At 52.0% G+C, this 10,858-nt stretch overlaps 1 pseudogene; it reads left to right on the forward strand.

Moving 5' to 3' along the window:
- LOC105034237 (uncharacterized) overlaps positions 1-9,927 on the forward strand; it is a 28,620-nt pseudogene extending 18,693 nt beyond the window's left edge.
- The last annotated feature ends 931 nt before the right edge of the window (positions 9,928-10,858 follow it).

Consider the following 10,858-nt stretch of genomic DNA (forward strand, 5'->3'; position numbering starts at 1 on the left):
CTTCCTCCGGGTTGACCTTTGGCGTTTCGTTCCCCTCTCGATTTGCCTTTCTAGGGTCCTTTAGGTTTTTCCCCGAGAAAAAATGTCTTCTGAATCTTCTGTCTCCGTAAGTTCTGGGAGTTCTTCTGCTTCGAACCCCCAGGCCCCCGTTTCTGCGGATGAACCCGCGCTCGGGGCAGGGCCTCGCTCGGTTTTCGCACAGGGCTCCATTTCGTGTTCGTCGACCCCGGATGAACTTCTCCTGATAAGGGCTCGATACGGGGTCCCTGCGGAGTACGACCTGGAGCTTCCTGGCCCCTCTGATAGGGCCAGCGCTCCCCCTCCCGACCGCTTTTGCCTGTACCAGGAGGCCTTTCATGCCGGGCTTCGGCTTCCGCTCCCAAACTTCGTCGCCGCCTTCTTTCGCTTTTTAGATATTTCACTTGCTTCTGTTGCCCCGAATTCCTTTAGGTTTTTGATAGGGTTTCTCTCTCTCTGCCATATAGCCGAGGTCCAGCCATCCCTCTCCTTATTCAGATATTTCTACACCTTCAAACGCCATCCTTCAGCGAAGGACTGGTGGTACTTCTCCCCTCAGTTCGGCAAGAAGGGTTTGCTGAAGGGCGCCCCTTCTTCGATTCACAACTGGAAGGGGAAATTCTTCTTTGTTTACTGCCCGACCCTGGAATTGGGCCTACCCCCTTGGGGGTCTCTGAGGGATTCCGTCCGCTGGGCTCCTGGCCTGGGAGAGGACGACCTTCAGGCCGCCCAGAAGCTCCTGAGTTATCCCGCTCCTTCCCTTCCAAACCTACTGAGGGAGCCGCTTCTCTTCAACATCGGCCTGAGCCCTCAAGATCCAGCAAGTATACATCTTTCCTTTTCTTGTCTTCTTCTTCCCTCTCTTCCTTTTTCCTCTTTCCTCTTTCTCTTCTTTCTTTTCTTTCTTTCTTCTCTTTTTTTTTTTTTTTTTTTTTTTTTTTTTGGACTGATTGGTGCTGCTTTTTCCTTCTTCTTTTCTTTTCCCCCTCTTCTTTTCTTTTTTTTTTTTTTTTTTTTTTTTTTAGCAATGGACGCCGAAGCCACACAGATGCTCGCCAAGGCCATGAGAGCCCAGAAAAGGAAGGGCGCGACGACTTCCGGCTCGGCGAAGAGGGCCAGGGTGGAGGAGACAAGCCTGGCCGCGCCCGTCCAGGCGACCCCGACGATCGACATTTCTTCGGATGCCGAGCCAGCGGCCCCCCGGGCTCCCCCAGGGAGCCCACCGACTGGGGTCCCAATTCTGGAGGTTCGCCCCGCGGAGGCGCCTGCCGCGGGGAGGAGGAGAAAATCGGTGGCCCGCAGGCCGAGCAGCCACCGAGCCGCTGCAGACGAGTCCGTCTGCTCCGAGGGGGGATCGGAGAATCCCTTCAACGACAAGGCTCTAATCCGTAGGCTGCTCGATGGTTGCATCCTGTCCGATGTCGTGGAGAGGATCGACCGCACCGATCCCGAGCAGCGGGCCTGGGACACCTTGGGGTCCTTTCTTGAGGTAAGCAGATTTTCATTTGCACAGTTGCCTCGGTCTTTGTTGTAATTCTCCATCTATCTTTGCAGATCGGGCACCAGCTCTTCGCCTATGTCGAGGCGTCGGGCCGCATGAGAAGGGATCTCCTCCGGGCGGAGGAGCGCTGCCAAGATGAGGTTGTTCGTCTTCAAGCGAAGACGGCCGAGGTGGCCGCCCTCTGGGAGGCCCTGGAGAGAGAGAGACAGGATCGGGAAGAGGAAAGACAAGCCCGGGAGGAGGAGAGACAAGCCCGGGAGGCGGAGAGACGGAGCCTGGAGGAGTCGGTGAGGAAGGCGGAGGCCGAGGTCGCCCAGCTGGCCGAGCAAACTCCGGTTCTAGTCTCGGAGGCCAAGACCCTTGCGGTGGAGGAGTTCAAGGCCTCCGCGGAGATGAGGGAGCTGAACGTCCAGTTCGGCCTGGAGGCATTTACCAAAGGGTTTGAGCTTTGCCGGGAGAAGGTGGCCAGCAGATATCCCGATCTTGGCCTCGAATTCTTGGAGGAGTCCGACGATGAGGCCGGCCCTTCGCCCGCCGCCACAGCAGTTGCACCCCCCGCGCCGAACTCTCCACCCCCCGCTCCCGAGGTCTGAGACCTCCGACCTTGTATCTTTCTTTTGTTGTCATGCTTCCTTTTCATTTGTCTTCAAGATCACTTAATAAAGCCGAATTTCTTTTTGTGGATGATTTTTTCCTCCCTCTGCTCCTTCCTTCCGACCTTTCTTCTTGTAACGATTCGGTCTTTGACGCTTGCCTCTTCCGATGGCAGTGTCTCGCTGAAGCACTCCCCTTGCCCCTGGGGGTCCCGCTGAAGTCCACTATCCGACGGTTGAAAAAGGAGGTCCTCCACTTGACGAGGAAGCTGAAGAAGTCGGAAGGCGAGCTCCGTCAGGCAAAAAAATGCTACTCCGAGGCCGCTGTCGAGGCCGCCCACTTCAGAAGTATTCAAGTGAAGGTGATCATGGACTACAGCCGGAGGAAGGCGAACTTTGCGAAGGAGCTCGAAGAATGCACGAAGAGCGCTAGCGACCGAACTTGGGCTCAAGAGGCCAGGATCAGCGCCCTTAAAGTGGAGCTGTCGGCTGCCAAGAGGAGGATCGGCCAGCTGGAAGGGAACTCACCCTGACTCATAGCGCGGGATGAGCAGATATGGTCACAAAAAGTTTCTGACCTCCAGAAGCAGCTTCAAGATGCCGAGATGAGCCACGATGTGCAGCGGGCCAACTGGCACCGACAGGTAGAGGAGTTCAAGGGGAGATTCCATCGATCGGCGGACGAGGTGGTTCGCCTCCAGAGCCAGTTGGTTACTAGGGCGCAGCTTGCTAACGCCCAAGATAACGAAGAGCTCCGGGCCCTGAGAGGCACTGTCGAAGGGATTTTCGTCTCTCTTGGGGAGAAGACAGCTGAGCTTCAACAAGTAAAAATCCAGCTGGGGCTTGAGCGGAAGGCCGTCGCGGACGCAGAGACGGAGTCCGAAGTTTTGCGGAAGTGGCATCGGGAAGCGGAGGCTGAGAGCCGACGACTTCGTCAGGCGCTCCAGGATATGCTGCAAAAGAAGGAGGAACTAGAGGAAATGGTGGAGACCCTGAGGCAGTCCTGGTCGGGGGATGGAGGTGATCACCCTATGTTAGAGGGAGCAGGACCTCCTTAGAGTTCTTTTGTAGTCAGCCCCTTTTTGTAGCTGCCCCCCATTTCTTTTCTTGTCGTTTTGTCCCTCTTTTTCTGGCCGTCCTGGCCCTGTAGTACATATATCGGAAATAAGAAAAAGGTATTTTGTGTTACCTTGTCCGCGCGTAGCATCAATGTTGTCGTTCGTCGACCCTTTCTCGTTGTTTGGCTTGTTTGGCTTAGAGGTCGTCGTGGGAAAGGGCTCTTCCCTTCCATCCGATCTCGTCATGTGGCTGAGCCTCGCCACCATTTTTAACCCTTGCTGGCGAAGTGGCGGATGGGGCCCGGCTTTCTTAGGAGCCCGGGCGAAGTCTTTCTTGGGGCAGAACCTGGCTCCCGTAGGAGTCCGGGCGAAGCTTTACCTTGGCGGCGGAACCCGGCTCCCATAGGAGTCCGGGTGAAGCTTTACCTTGGCGGCGAAACCCGGCTCCCGCAGGAGTCCGGGTGAAGCTTTACCTTGGCGGCGGAACCCGGCTCCCGTAGGAGTCCGGGTCAAGCTTTACCTTGGCGGCGGAACCCGGCTCCCGTAGGAGTCCGGGTGAAGCTTTACCTTGGCGGCGGAACCCGGCTCCCGTGGGAGTCCGGGTGAAGCTTTACCTTGGCGGCGGAACCCGGCTCCCGTAGGAGTCCGGGTGAAGCCTACCTTTGCGGCGGAACCCGGCTCCCGTAGGAGTCCGGGTCTTCCATTTTGCTTGAGCCGGTGGCGAGGTTCTCGTCATCAGCCTGGCTTGTGGGGGCGCGTTAGGGCGCTGTAAGGCCTCTCCCCCCTCCGGTCTAAAAGAACCGGGCCTTCAACTTTGCTCATGTCAGGACGAGGTTCTCCTCCTGTTCCTGGCATGGCTATGGGGGCACATTAGGGCGTTGCAAGGCCTCTCCCCCCATCCGGTCTAAAAGAACCGGGCCTTCGACTTTGCTCATGTCAGGACGAGGTTCTCCTCCTGTTCCTGACATGGCTATGGGGGCACATTAGGGCGTTGCAAGGCCTCTCCCCCCATCCGGTCTAAAGGAACCGGGCCTTCGACTTTGCTCAAGTTAGGGCGAGGTTCTCCTCCTGTCCCTAACAGGGCTGTGGGGGCACATTAGGGCGTTGTAAGGCCTCTCCCCCCATCCGGTCTAAAAGAACCGGGCCTTTGACTTTGCTCAAGTTAGGGCGAGGTTTTCCTCCTGTCCCTAACAGGGCTGTGGGGGCACATTAGGGCGTTGTAAGGCCTCTCCCCCCATCCGGTCTAAAAGAACCGAGCCTTTGACTTTGCTCATGTCAGGACGAGGTTCTCCTCCTGTTCCTGACATGGCCGTTGTTTTTTGGAGAGGTCATATCCAGTCATAGTACATCCGCGTTAAGCAGGAGGAGTGCGTTAGCTAAAAAGAAAAGTAGATTCAAAACAAAACAGTAAGCAATACATTTACAGTTCTCCCGCTCCTCCTTGAGGCCCTCCGGCGATGGAGTCGATGGTCCCAATAGGAGACCGGTCCCCGGGCTGCTCCTCCCTCTTCTGTGGTTCGGGCGGCGGGAGGGCTCTTGGCCGGTCTCCTCTACCCTCAGGCCTGCGGCGGATGAATCTGTCGAGCCGACCTCACCGGATGAGCTCCTCGATCTCGTCCTGGAGCTGGATGCACTCTTCGGTGTCGTGGCCGTGGTCGCGGTGGTAGAGGCAGAACTTGTTGGGGTTGCGCTTCCCGGGGTGCGTGCGCATCCTCTCCGGCCTAGGGATCAGCTCCCTGACCTCCATCAGTACCTGGGCCTTCGAGGCGTTGAGGGGGGCGTAGCTGCAGAACTTCCCTGGCGGGGAACCCCGCCGAAACCTGTTGTCCGGGCTTCTCTGCCTGTGTGCCCGGGGTGGAGTATGGGCGCGCTTGTGCCCAGGAGGGGATCGGGAGCGAGGCTGGGCTTCCCTTGGCCTCTTCTCAACTGCGGGCTTGCCAGAATCTCCCACCTGGCGCTCCCTTGCAGTCTCTTCATCCTTCATTTTGAAGGCCTCTTCCGCTCGGGCGTATCCTTCAGCCCGAGCCAGCAGATCAGCGAAATCCCTGGGGTACTTCTTCTCCAGGGAGTACAGAAGGTCATTCTTCTGAAGGCCGCCTTTCAGGGCGGCCATGGCAACCGACTGGTCCAAATTCCGGACCTCCAACGCCGCGATGTTGAAGCGGTTGATGTAGGCCTGGAGGGACTCCCCTTCCCTCTGCTTGATGTTGATGAGGGACTCCGAACCCTTTCGGGGATGCCGGCTGCTGACGAAATGGGCCACAAATTGATGGCTCATTTGATCGAAGGAAAATATGGTACCCGGCTTCAGAGCCGAGTACCAGTTCCTTGCTGCTCCCTTCAACGTAGACGGGAAAGCCCGGCACAGATGGCGTCGGGGGCACCATGAAGCAACATCATCGTTCGGAAGGCCTCCAGGTGGTCCACCGGGTCCGACGTCCCGTCGTAGCTTTCAAACTGGGGGAGCTTGAAATTCGGCGGGATCGGTTCCTGCATAATCATTTGGGAGAAGGGAGGGTCAGTGCAGATATCCTCACCATAAGCGGGAGGCGCATGGCGGAGTTCTTCGATCCGTCGGTTCATCTCCTGGAGCCTCCGGTCCAGGAATCTTCTCGACTTCGAGTCTCGAGGGTCCTTTGGCAGAACGGGGGCAGGGACCTCCCAGGGGTGGAGTCATGGTCTGACTGAGGGCTCTCCACCCTTGGATTCGCCTTCTCGGGAAGGACGGGGCGGCTAGCCCAGGTGGCCCGCCCCACCGTCGGGTTCTGGCATTCCGGAGATGCCCCTTCCGGATGCGCTGACGCCTGCGGCGGCTGCTGCTGCATCGCCTGCACGGCCTCGACGAGGCCCTTGACCTGCTGCGCCAGCAAGTCAAACTGCTCCGCGCCGACCGCCGTCGTCGGAGGGGGAGGAGGAGCTGGCTGAGAAACGGGAGGGGAGGCCGGAGCCTGAGACCTGGCCGCGGAGGCCGTGGACCGCCGGGTGGACGCCCTGCGCGGAGGCATCAGGTGTTGATCTCGCGGGGGAGGATTAGGAGTAGATGACGGAGAGATGGCCGAGGTGGCTTCGTTGAGCGCTCCTTCAAGAACAAGGGTGCTGCGAAGACACAGCCCCTTCCTCTAGCGCCAATCCTGTTGGTGCAAAAATCCGCCTGCACCGGAGAAGCTGGAGTTGAGGAAGCCGCGGTCGCCGCCGGGACCTGCAAGGGAAGTCTAAATCGGAGGTGGGGTTGCTCCGGCAAGACCCTCCGACGCTCAAGTCAGTTCTCTGCCTCAACAAGAATGGAGTGCTCGAACGGAGAATTTAGCAGAGTTTTGAGATAAGAAAAATGAGCTTAAAAAATAACGTATCTGAGTCCCCCCTTTTATAGGCGGGGGAGGCAACGGACTGACGGCGACGTGTGTAACTGCCTGGTAGTGGGCCGCCCATGGCCAGGGGAATTGATTGCGAAAGATAATGGAGCAGACACGTGGGTATCACCTCGACTTGCCACGTGGAATCTGTTATGAGGGGTGGAGCAGCGTCCGTCGTCAGGAGAATCGCATGGTATCCATCGCAGGAGGTGGAGCAGGTTCGTGGCCGTTACTGTGACCTGCCAGGGGGATAATGGAGCTGTGCGGAGTCCGCCACAAGAAAGTGGAGCAGGGCGGCCATGGCTGCTGCGGCTTGTCAGGGAATGATGATGCTGTGTGGAGTCCGCCACAGGAGGTGGAGCAGGGTCGCAGCCATTTTGAGGGCCTGTCAGGGGCGCGGATCTGTCGATTGAAGCTCGGCAATGGTCGGAGCCGTCGTGAGCAGAGCCCGGCTCCCGTAGGAGTCCGGGCGGAGCTGTTCTGATGTCGGCGGCGGAGTCCGGCTCCCGTAGGAGTCCGGGCGGAGCTGTGATGATGGCGGCAGAGCCCGGCTCCCGCAGGAGCCCGGGCGGAGCTGCGCTGCAAACAAAGTCAAGGGTGAAGTCCGGCTCTGATAGGAGTCCGGATTGAGCTTACCAGCAATTGATATTGAGAGCGGAGCCCGGCTCCCGTAGGAGTCCGGGCGGAGCTGTTTTGATGTCGGCGGCGGAGCCCGGCTCCCGTAGGAGTCCGGGCGGAGCAGCGCTTGCTGATGGCGGTGGAGCCCGGCTCCCGTAGGAGTCCGGGCGGAGCTGCGCTGCAAACAAAGTCAAGGGTGAAGTCCAGCTCTCGTAGGAGTCCGGATTGAGCTTACCAGCAATTGATATTGAGAGCGGAGCCCGGCTCACGTAGGAGTCCGGTCGGAGCTGTTTTGATGTCGGCGGTGGAGTCCGGCTCCCGTAGGAGTCCGGGCGGAGCAGCGCTTGCTGATGGCGGTGGAGCCCGGCTCCCGTAGGAGTCCGGGCGGAGCTGCGCTGCAAGCAAAGTCAAGGGTGAAGTCCGGCTCTGATAGGAGCCCGGATTGAGCTTACCAGCGATTGATATTGAGAGCGGAGCCCGGCTCCCGTAGGAGTCCGGGCGGAGCTGTTTGATGTCGGCGGCGGAGCCCGGCTCCCGTAGGAGTCCGGGCGGAGCAGCGCTTGCTGATGGCGGTGGAGCCCGGCTCCCGTAGGAGTCCGGGCGGAGCTGCGCCGTGGGTTCCGGCTGTGGGTATTTTATACCCAACAGGTATAAACGAATCCCTATAGAAAGATTGACACTCGAAGCTAGCATCCACACGAAACATGGCCTTGCCAATGGATATAAAGTTGGCATATAAAACAAAAACTCTGTCGATTAAGAAATATGACTTTGTCATGAGTATAATAGTGACCTTATTATGAATATCTACGAGCAATATTTTCAAACATAACATGAATACATGATAGAATGATTTATAATTCATATTTATAAAATATTCATGATTTATGCAAGCATGATCCGGTTTATAACTTGTTTTATTATATACTCTATGAAATATTTATTTTTATAATATCTGTTACTTTCTAAATATAGTATTATCATGGAAAAACTTATGCTTGATCCGATAAGGAAGCACCAGTTCTACTTACTAAGCTAGTGTAGCTCACATCTTTTTATTTTTTCTTTTACAGAGAAAAAATATTAGGACCGATGAAGGATTTAAGCTTAAGGATCTACATAGCAAGCTTGAAAATTTGGTAGTGGAAGTTTAGTTTATTTTATGATCATGGATTTGTAGCTATCTATTTACCAATGTTGAGATTTGGGTTGGTACTTGCTTTTGGATTTAGATACTCCGAACCAATATTAGTTTAATTATTTGATGAATAATGAAATTGAATCTTTCATTATGTTTTATTTATGAAGGATTTTAGTTGATTATGATTAATTGGCTTCATGTTATCATGGGCTATACCCCTCGGTAATATGGCCATATTATGTCCCAAATTTGGGGCGTGACAATTACTATGATGCTGATGTATCCTTTAGTGTCAATATGGATGTTGCCACCAAATATACAAAAAGCACTGATTGTTCTTTATTAACCAAAGCATTTATGGTTGCTTTTAAAGAGAAACAAGATTTTTCTAGTAATCAAAGGAATGTTCATAGTACTATGCTTGTCAATGATACAGAAGTAGGGAACTATGAAAAGAATGATGGTAGTGGGGACATGTCTCCTGCTTCTCCCAACCAACTTGATAATCCTGCAAGTGATTCCTCCGTCGTAGACTCACAATTACAGAAGATGGATCATCCACAGCAAACGCCCTGATGAAGTTTCTGCAAATATACAGGAAGCCAACTCAATTGCCTACCATGCATAGGAAGAGCAAACTAATGAAGAAGGATAACTGTATCAAAAGAATTAATATCCAAGGCGGAGCATGCCTTATGGAAAATAATGATGGTGACTATCTGGATGGTTCTGTTTGCTATGATCAATGTGAGTATCAAAATATCCTGACAAATGGAAAATGAATGGGAATGAACTGGAGAATATAGATGCTTTACAAATGCCACTAAACACTTCTGAGGGAGAATTTTTTTTGAAAGTGAAGCATGGATTGAGGATCATAGATCTGCAGAACCAAATGCAACTGCAATTTATGCTGGTGCTGAGTCTGGAAATAAGTTAAATTATCATATAGAAGGTGTAGGCCCTGAAATGGTTCCATTGGTGGAACTAGACAATGTTGCCATTACCCTTCAACCATTCAAGTTCATAAGAGCAATCCTCCTCATGAGGAAATAATATAAAATGCAGTCAATGAGCTGCATGCTGGCCAGAATAAAATTGCATCCATTCCTTTGGAGAAGGGCTCAGGTTTACAACTTAATGAATACGATTCCAGCCACTTGGAGGATATAACTAAAGATCATTCAAATCAAGTAGAACAGTAAAAAGTACCTCAGGTAGGATCTACAAAAAATACAGTTGGTGATGATATTGATGTTCCTGATGTGAGAACAAAACACAAAATGGGCAGATGAACACAGAATATAACCTCTTGGAAGAACTTCATAACTGAATGACCGAAAAGTTCAGACCGAGCATGTGGAAAACATACCTGGATCTCAGCTGGAACCTCAGAATGGTTTTCAGGAAAATTCAATGGACCCTACAGTTGGTAACGACAGTGACTGTTACTGTTCCAGAAACAGGTATTCAGATTCCTCATATTCAAACAGAAAATGGTCTTGCCAAACCATCAAGCAAAGAACCAGACACAAAGGAAATTAGTGATGTTGGTTTATCTATTCACAATGCGTAAGATTTGAGGCTTGAGGGGAAAGTTGCTTGATCGACATCAGTGGAGTCAGAGTCCAAATTAAGCTATTAGTAGCAAATCTTCTCAGCACCTCACATCTATTATGTGGGTCATGCTTCTTGACAGAGTAAGTTACCACAAATCGGTAGTTAGTAGTATGTTAGAATGGAGCATAGTAGTGCCCAAGTTTGGTTAGTTAGAACAAATGGAATAGTCCAATAGAATTATGTAACAATTGCACTGATATTAACAGGATGCAAAAATCAAATAGACCATAGCTAAGTGAAACTTTTTGGAAAAGCCTTGTTTTTACGACTACTAAAAACATCCAAAATAAGAAGCATCAAAAAAATGTTAGGTTTGGAAAGTTTACATACTACATACCAAGGGCTTGCTTCTGGTGGTACAAGGACATACGAGAAACAAATTGAGATTTGTTTGGTATTGCAGCACTATCTAATCATTCTAATTCGCTTTCTGAATAATCTGCCCACAATAAATTTGCTAGAATGACCTCCAAAGAAAGAGAAGTTAATGAAGAATGTGAAGAAAGGGAAAGCAATCAAAAGAAGAGAAATAGATTAAATGAATCTCAAGAACAAAATAGTAAAAATACTGAGAATTCAAACAAGAGATTAGTAAGTAATAATTCTAGATCAACTGATAGCATCAAGTATTTTAGATGTAGTAAAAGTCATAGTAAAAAAATTATCTCTGGAACACCGGTGCATACTTTGGTTATGGTTAGAAAGGCTACAAAATAGCTGAATACCTGCAAAGAATGAAAAGTCAGTCTATTCCAACAATTGAACAAAATAAAGATAGAAACTTGAAATTTCAAATATAAGGAAAGGTCTATGCTCTTACATAGCAATATGTACAAGTTTCTGATGCAAAAGTGATGAGTTCTAAGAGGGATTCTAAAAATTAATTTGATCAATTATTTAGTTTTACTTGCAAGGTAAGTGATGTTTCACTTTTTCTATATTCATCAGTAAATTAT

The sequence above is a fragment of the Elaeis guineensis genome, chromosome 14 (genome assembly GCF_000442705.2).
Source record: "Elaeis guineensis isolate ETL-2024a chromosome 14, EG11, whole genome shotgun sequence".
Lineage (NCBI taxonomy): Eukaryota > Viridiplantae > Streptophyta > Magnoliopsida > Arecales > Arecaceae > Elaeis > Elaeis guineensis.